Source organism: Mastomys coucha, unplaced genomic scaffold, assembly GCF_008632895.1.
Source record: "Mastomys coucha isolate ucsf_1 unplaced genomic scaffold, UCSF_Mcou_1 pScaffold6, whole genome shotgun sequence".
In the NCBI taxonomy this organism is placed as follows: domain Eukaryota; kingdom Metazoa; phylum Chordata; class Mammalia; order Rodentia; family Muridae; genus Mastomys; species Mastomys coucha.
The window spans coordinates 49,250,814-49,259,489 of record NW_022196912.1 but is presented as its reverse complement, the minus strand read 5'-3'; positions in this window follow the sequence as shown (position 1 = coordinate 49,259,489).

The window sequence follows — 8,676 nt, the reverse complement described above, 5'->3', positions numbered from 1 at the left end:
GGATCCGGCTTGGCCCTGAAAAAAGAACATTCACAGAAATCCACCCCCTCTCCACCTGTCATCCACCCACTCCCCACCTGTCACCCCAGAGCTCAACCCCAGAAGATTTTGTAACCTTCCATCTCCTCCTTCCTCCCCCACTCCCCTCCAAGATTTTTGCTTTAAATATGCTCGGCTCCACTAAGTAAATGGCTCTTGACAAGCAATGCTTCCTTGAGTCCTGTCGTCTCTCTCGCCCATTCTTTATTCACAGGTTGTGACCCTCCTCGTTCCCCCAATAACTTGACCTTCAGGCCAGGTCAATGGGGAAGTTTTCTTCTATGATTTTTTTGGGTCCTTTGAGCTGTAAATCTTCATTCCCTTCTATTTCTATTATTCTTAGGTTTGATCTTTTTGTTGTCTCCTGGGTTTCCAGGATTTTTTTGGGTTAAGGTCTTTTTATGGTTTGTATGTTCTTTGACTATTGCATCACTATCTTCTATGGTATCCTCTAACACCTGAGATTCTCTCTTCCATCTCTTGTATTCTGTTGTTGATCCCTGCATCTGTAGTTCCTAATCTCTTTCCTAGGTTTTCCAATTCCAGGGTTGTCTCTATTTGTGTTTTCTTTATTGTTTCTACTTCTACATTTAGGTCTTGGACCACTTTGTTCAATTCCTTCACCTGTTTGGTTGTGTTTTCCTGTTATTCTTTAAGAGAAAACATTTGAAGTGTAAATAAAGAAAATATCCAATAAAAATAAAAAAATAAATACAAGCACACAAAGGACAACACAGTGGGCAAAGGACACCCAGAGACCCACCTGCATCCACACAATGCAGCCCTGGATAAGGAGACATCCAAAGGTACGGATGCCATGCAGTGTGAGCGTAAAAAGATGCCCAGAGACCTGCCTGCCACCACACAGCATTGTGAAGTGTAGACAAGGCAGGTGGAAGATACCTAGAGGCCCACCTGCTTCCACATAACCCAGCACAGGAAAAGAAAGACATTTAGAGACTAGCCTGCTGCCATGCCACATGGCACAATGGCAGAAGAACATTCAAAGGCCTGCCAGCTGCTTGGCCTGGCCATACTGGGAGCCTCTGCAGTGTGAAAGTATATGGTGGACAGATGGGAGAGAAAGAGAAGTTGAAAGGCTTGAGCATTATGAAGAGATATGGAAAAGGAGACATGAGGATGGAGAGTGAGTCACCTCAGTCCCATCCCCTGAGGCCATGGAGAATTCCCAGCCCACACTGCTGTTGAGGACCCTTGCCATGTCTGGGTCCATGGTCATGCAGCAACAGGGTCAATGTCATGGGTCATATTACTACTAATAACCATGCAGACATCCCTGTTCTGGGCAGCTTCCAGGGACCAGGTAGATGTTCAAGGGCCATGCTGACCTGGCCTTGCCCCTCACTGGCTACTGCACTCTGGAGAGCTGACCCCACCTCTCATCAGGGGTAGCTCACTGGACAGCAGGACCCTGCACTTCACCTGGGGAAGCACAGTGGATGGCCATGGTGGCTAGGTAACAGGTACCCTAAGGCTATGAGTGTGAGAGTGATGGCTCCATCACTTATTTGCTGTGAGGTAGCCCAGGCACAGAGGTAATGCCCTCCCCCATTATCCATTACCAATTGCTGCAGTCAAGAAAGCTGCCCCCAACGTCACAAGCTAACCCTGCCCCTCACCTGGGCAACATAGTGGAGTTGGCCCTAATAGCAAAGGCATGGGTAAACCAGCTCTTGAAGGTGAGAATGGGAAGGCTGGTCCAACATCTTATGGGCTACAGAACTTGGGAGAGTGGGTTCTGGCCCTTGACTGGGAAGGCTCTGGTGGAATGGGTGCTAGTGAGTGGGCTCTGAGGGTATAGAAGCAGGAGAGCTGACCCTCTCCTGTGGCATTGAGTGAGCTAGACCAGGAGTGCTGGAGAGTTCACACTGGTGATGTGGGTATAGAAGAGCTGGTGGACTGACAAACTGAGCTACCACCCAAGTCCAGATTCAGAACTTTGACTTAGCCCATCATAAAACTTACCTCATCTATGAACTAGTCAAGCTTGTGAAAGAACTGATCCTGCTGATCCAAATCTGTAGGATCTTCATGACACAAGGCAACATCAGTATAATAGAGAAGAGTCCTGGTGATGATCCAGTATTGATGGTGTAGAAGGAGCCAGAGGCCCTGAACTAGGCCAATGACTTTTTGCAATGATCATTCACGAGTGAATATTTGTGGACAAAAGGATATACTATGGGACACAAACTGTGGCACACTACAGCTTACACAATGAGATGTTTTCTATGCTTTATTTTTTATTTTTGTTTTTTATTGATGAATTTATTTATTTACATTTCAAATGTTATCCTCCTCCCCAGTCTCCTCTCCACAAACCCCTGATCCCCTCCTCCATATCCCCTCCTTCTATAAGGGTGCTCCCCCACCCACCCAATCCTGCCTCACTGCCCTAGAATTCTATACTAGTTCATAGAGCCTCCACAGGACCAAGGGGCTCCCCTCCCATTGATGCTAGATAAGGCCTTCTTATGCTACATATACAGCTGGAGCCATGGGTCCCTCCATGTGTATGTACTCTTTGGTTGGTGGTCTAGTCCCTGGGAATTTTGGGGGTCTGCTTGATTTGTTTTTGTTTTTTATTTTCTTTTGAGGGTTGCAAGGTCAGAGGGAGGATAAGAAGGGATGGGAAGATGAGTGGAATGGGGGTCATGTTGTTAAACTCACAAAAAAATCAATAAAACACTAAAAAAATAAAAGTACACAGAGAAATAATGAAGACTTTCCAAATAAAGAAGAAATTGAAAGATAATAAGCAAAACTACAAGTAAATGATGTAGGATTGTCTTCTGATGTTTCAAATTTTTCTTGGGGGGATTAAAAAAATAAACCTGACAGCATTAGTTATTCATAAGTTGAGACAAAGGAATGAAACATGAAGACAAACAGAACTAAAATGACAGACTAAAGCACTTAATAATCACATTAAGTGTCAATAGTCTAAATACAACAAATAACACTTGAAGATGGGCTGAAATTTTGATAGTATGTAAGGAAGGAAAAGTCACTTCAAATATACTGATGTGCACAGAGTAAAAAGACAGAGTGAAGATATCACGGAAATGTCAAAGAAAACTATGAAAGGCTGTATTGGTGTCTGGTGAATGTCAGAACAGAGAGAGTGACCAGGCACAATAAAGATGATCTGACAATTACAAATGTTTCAAATCAATAATGAAAGCATACCAATCCTAAATATGCATGCACTAAACAACAGGTGCAAAACCTACAAAAAATTTTCACACACGCACACAGACACACACACACACACACACACACACACACACAAACTCACAGTGCATTAAAAGGGATAAGTTGGACTTCAAAATTTAAAATATTTTTTCTGCAAAATAATCCTTTCATAGAATAAAGATAGTAAGCTTTGTTCTGGAAAATCTAGATAAATGTATACAGTCCATTAGTACAGAAACATCCAAACAGACATTAGCATAACTGTAAGGAGAAAACTCACTGGAGAGGAATGCTAACAATGGCTCATAGCACAGAAGAAGACAAGAAACATCATTAGTTCTTTGAGAGTGAAAATTAAAACAAAAGTTATATAACTCATCACAGATCTATCAAGATGGGAAAATACAGAGAAAGATAATTACTCATGCTTTATTTATGGGAATGTAAAATGACTCTCAGGAAAACATCATATAACTAAAACATAAGCATCTATTGGAATTCTGAGGGGTTTTTCCTAGACAAATGAAAACCTATGCTCACACAAAGTTTATATATACTTATGTGAGTTTTATTAACACTAGGCTAAAAATGGGCACTATTTTAATATTTTTTAATGAGTCAGTAGTTTAAAGTATGGTATATTGATGTTATGGATGACTACTCAGACATAAAGAGGGACAAAATATTAATAATTGCACTAGCCTGAATGAGAGTCCAGAAAATCATGCTGTGAGAGTAATAATGCCTTAGCTTCTTTACCTGTTGCTGTCAGAAAATTCTTTGACAACAGCAATGTGAGAGGTAAAACGCTTATTTTAATCCACAGTTCAAAGTACAGTCCAGGGACATCAAACCACCAGGAGCCTGAAGGCACCTGATCACATCAAATCCACATTCAGGGAGAAGTCCATGTTCAAGGAGTCGCTTGACTAGTGCTTCCATCCTTCTCTTTTGTTTAACACGCTAATCCTCTGCCCCAATATTGGCCCAATCCACAATTAGAATGGTTCTTCCACATCAACTAACATAAATCAACCCTCACCAGCAAACCCAGAGGCCCACCCATCTCCCAAGTGTTTCTAGATACTAAGCTGAAAATTGCCAGCAAGCATTGCTGTATACTATATGAATCCACTTATGTATCATTCCCAAAATGAAAAGTTAAGAGAAATGGAGAAAGGGCTTCTAGCAGACAGTTAAGTAGGGAAATGACAGAATAAGTGGAGGTAAGAAAAGGCCATATGAAGGATCCTGCCTGAGGGAGGAAATAGTCCGTGTCCTGACCCTGTCAGTGTAGGTTTCCTGGGTATGCTATTATACTGGGCTACAATCTGTTAACATTTGCTGGAATTAAACAACGTAGCTAATAATCACATGTGATTCTACAACTGTCTCAAAATAGAAATTGAATTTAAACAGAGAGGGTTTGGATTTGAAGGTGCAACTCAGTGACGGTGTGTGTGCTTTGTACCCATGAAACACTGGACTTGATTCTCAGCTCCACCAAAACAAAATAAGACACTAAAGAAAATGGAAGTTGCGTAACTATTTAATAAACGATGAGGGTAGATTCCCAAATTTGAATTTTGTGTGGGAATATGATATGGGTGGGGCATGATATGCAGTATGCATGTGGAAGTCAGAGGATAACTCATTTTCTCCTTCCACTTGGTATTGAGATAGGTACTCTCTTGTTTCTGCTGCTGCAGGGTGTAGTCTGAGCATGCTGGCTATTGAGCTTCTAGAAGAATCTCTTGTTGCTCTCCCACATCTTTTAGTGGGAGCACAGAAATTACAAAGACATGCCACCTTATCTGGAATTTTACATGGATTCCAGCCATCAAAGGCACAGCCAAGACGTTTACCTTCTGAGCCATCCCCACTGGAGTATTCTAAAATGTTTAAGCATAAGTTAATATTTTCTGAATAAAATCTATTAAACTGCAGTTATAGGGATACAGCATTGTTGCTATATAATCTAAAAGGCAAAATATCTAATAAGATATGTGAACCCCTGCTCTTAAATGTCCATTTTGAGGCCATCATTAATCTGGTTATGGGTAAACTCTTAAACTATTTTTCACCCTGAGTACCAGCAGTTTAGTGAATTAAATGTCTTTTTAAAAGGCTGGGATTCCTCCCTACTTTCTTACCACTTAACTTTATGCCACCCCTCCCCCTTTGACACAGAGTTTGCAACATGAAAAGAGGTAAGGAGTTGTCCTTAGTGTCTTGTATTTGTTAAGGCTTATTTTGTGGAGAGCAATGTGATCCATCTTATAGAGGGTTCTGTGGGCTCCTGATAAGCATGAGTGTGCTGCATCTGATGGATGGACTATCCTGTAGATATCCATTAAATGCAATTGATACATGGTATAGTTTAGCTATGATATTCTGTTGGTGAGTTTTAGTTTGGAAGACATAGCTAAAAGAGTAGGAAGTCACCCGCCATATTGTATCAGGATCTAGCTGCATTTTTATGCCATTTGGTTCTTGTTTTATGTAATGGGGAATTTGAATGTTTAGCACAAGTATAAACAATTGTTATATCTTCTTGAAAAAAGAATAAATTTTTTAAAATGCTGAAATTCCTTCCACCTCTCTACCCACCCAACTTTATATTCTGTCTCTCTCCCTTTCTCTCTCCCCTCTCTGTCTCTCTGTCTCTTTCTTTCTCTCAGAATCAAACCAAAAAAAAAAAAAACCATAAAAAATACACAAAAATCAGGATCAAAATAAACAAGCAAAGACTGAGACAAAGCACACACAGCAAACAAACAAAAAACCTTATTTTTAATTTATTTTATGGTGTGGCACCTGCCCTGGACAAAAGTTAATATGCCCAGTAACACTCTATTGACTCTATTGGGGAAAATCAACATTTTTCCTTGCCAGCAGATATCAATTGAAAATAGCTTCTTGAGTAGGGATGGGAACGAGGGTTCTATTTCATTTCTCAGTGCTGGGACCTCCATCTTGCTTAACCCTGTACAAATCTTTTACATGTCGTTTCAGTCTCTTTGAGTTCATGTGCATCCCCTTGTATCTAGATAACACTGTTTCTTAGGTGTCATCCATCACCTCTGGTTCTTACAGTTGTTTTTCTTTCTCTTCTGCACAGATCCTTGAGCCTTGAGGGAAGGCCTGGAAGAAGCCATCCTTATTTACTTTCTTTACACCAATGGTGAGTAATAACCACATCACAGTCTGAAGGCTCTGCTGACTTGAAATTTCCTTCACCGAAAACATTGGTCATCACTTTTAAATTCAGTCCCAATGTGGTTCCCAATGTGTGAAGAGAATTTAGCCAAGTTCTTTGCTAGAATGTAATCTGAATGGCCTCTAGCCTGATTCCCAATAGAAAGTAGAACATGAACAGAAAACGGGTGAGTCTATAAAACCCCGAGGCCATTTCCATTTCCTCCAGCAAGGCTGTATGTAAATAGCTTTTCCTGAAAAAAAAATGCCTATTGCCTTCATAAACTGACCTGTTGCCACACTTTGAAAACAAGTTCTAATATCCCTCGACTATTTAAGACTATGTACTTACTCTGCTTCCCTACTTTGTATTCAGCCTAAGCTCAAGTGTTCAAGTTGCCATTAAGAAAATAATGTAACCAATGTGTGGATGTGTGTGTGTGTGTGTGTATGTGTGTGTGTGAGAGAGAGAGAGAGAGAGGAGGGGGGAGAGAAAGAAAGAAAGGAAGGAAGAAAGAAAGAAAGAAAGAGAGAGAGAGAGAAAGAAAGTCTGTCCATGTCTCTGTGTTCTGAGTACATGTTGGTCATCATTTACTGAAATCAGTGAATAGGTTAAAACCAACTTTAAAGTAAACAAGTATCCACCATAAACGTCATAAGAAACATGTTGATATATGTTGATAACATCCATTTATGATTTTGAGTACTATTCTAGGTCAGCTGGAGTCAGTAAAGTAATTTCTTCTCCTATAAAATCTGGTAGAGTTTTGAATAAGACAAAAAGCTCTCATTCCTTTCCCATACCATATTTTCTATGCTCTTCAATAAATACAGAGCAGGAATCTTTGTTAGGCAGAGACAACAAGAGAGATGGGCGATACAAGGAGAGAAGTGAAGAATTCAAATTTTGGCTCACTCTTGAGTGAAGCTACCCCAAGAAGACAGATTTCTTTAAAAAATGTGGTACCAATGCAAGGCTCTACTTGAACAACACTGCACTGGAGGGCAAGCTTTCAATATATGAGACTCTTCAGAACATTCTAATCCAAATCATAGAACTAAATCATAGGACATTATAAGTCTACCGAGCTGTACAATTAAGATGGCACAATGACAGTAGTTTTGTGGACATTTCTATTTTTAAAATGTGATTAAAAAGAATGATAAGTAAATTAAGTACTTTCAAAAGTACTTAACAATATTTCTTAGTGAGGATAAAGAAAATTAAATATAAAGTCATCTCTTTAATATCACCTTCCATCACTTTTCTGAACCAGCTTACTGGACACCCAGCCCTCCAAGGGTTGCATCTACACTGATAATCCAGATGAAACACACTCTATGCTTGAATGTTTTTTCTGATACTGTGAGAATCAAAACATATTTTGACAATTCTTATAAAAATCTACATGACACTTACTAAGTATGTTCACCATTATTTACTCTACAGATAATATACTCTATTTCCTTTTATATCATTGTTAGAGCACTTTATCAATACCTCATCACAAGTACTGATAGTCATCCTTTCCTCCATGTCAGTCTCTAAGTTTGCTTCAGTTTGAAATCTATAGAATACATGTACCTGAAAGAGGCCTTAAGATCATCATTCTATCATTATAGTTTATAGATATCTAAGTCATCATATAATGAGTTACTCAAATAAGAAATGTGTGAATGTATATCTGTGTGTGTATATGTGTCCATGTGTGTGTGAACGTGTCTGCACGAGTGTGTGAACATCAATAACTAAACATGAATCATAATGTTCATATGGAGGAAAGACGACAGATTTTAGGTCTATCCATTTTGTGGGTGTCCCAAGAATCAAACTCAATTTGTCAGGTTTGATAGCAAGTGCCTTCACCTGCTAAGTCCTCTTACTGGCCCTTTCCTAACTTCTTCCTTGACTTTTGCACAGAATATTTGGTGTCTTCCTGGACTCAAGTTTATATTAAGATTCTCCATCATGACTTCAAATCATGATATGATATAAAATGCATATCAGTCATCAGGATAGCAGAATAGAGGGTGTGATTAGGGGGTCAAATCAGGTGCTGCTTATCCAACTTGACTCTTGGGGATATTTGTATTGTAACTAGTATAGTTTGAGGATTGCTTAAACATTATCTATGGGTAAAATCAACAACTCGGAAAATAAAAACCACTGAACAGGATCATACATGACTCTTTTGTAAACGGTTGTGTTCAGACATCAGTAAG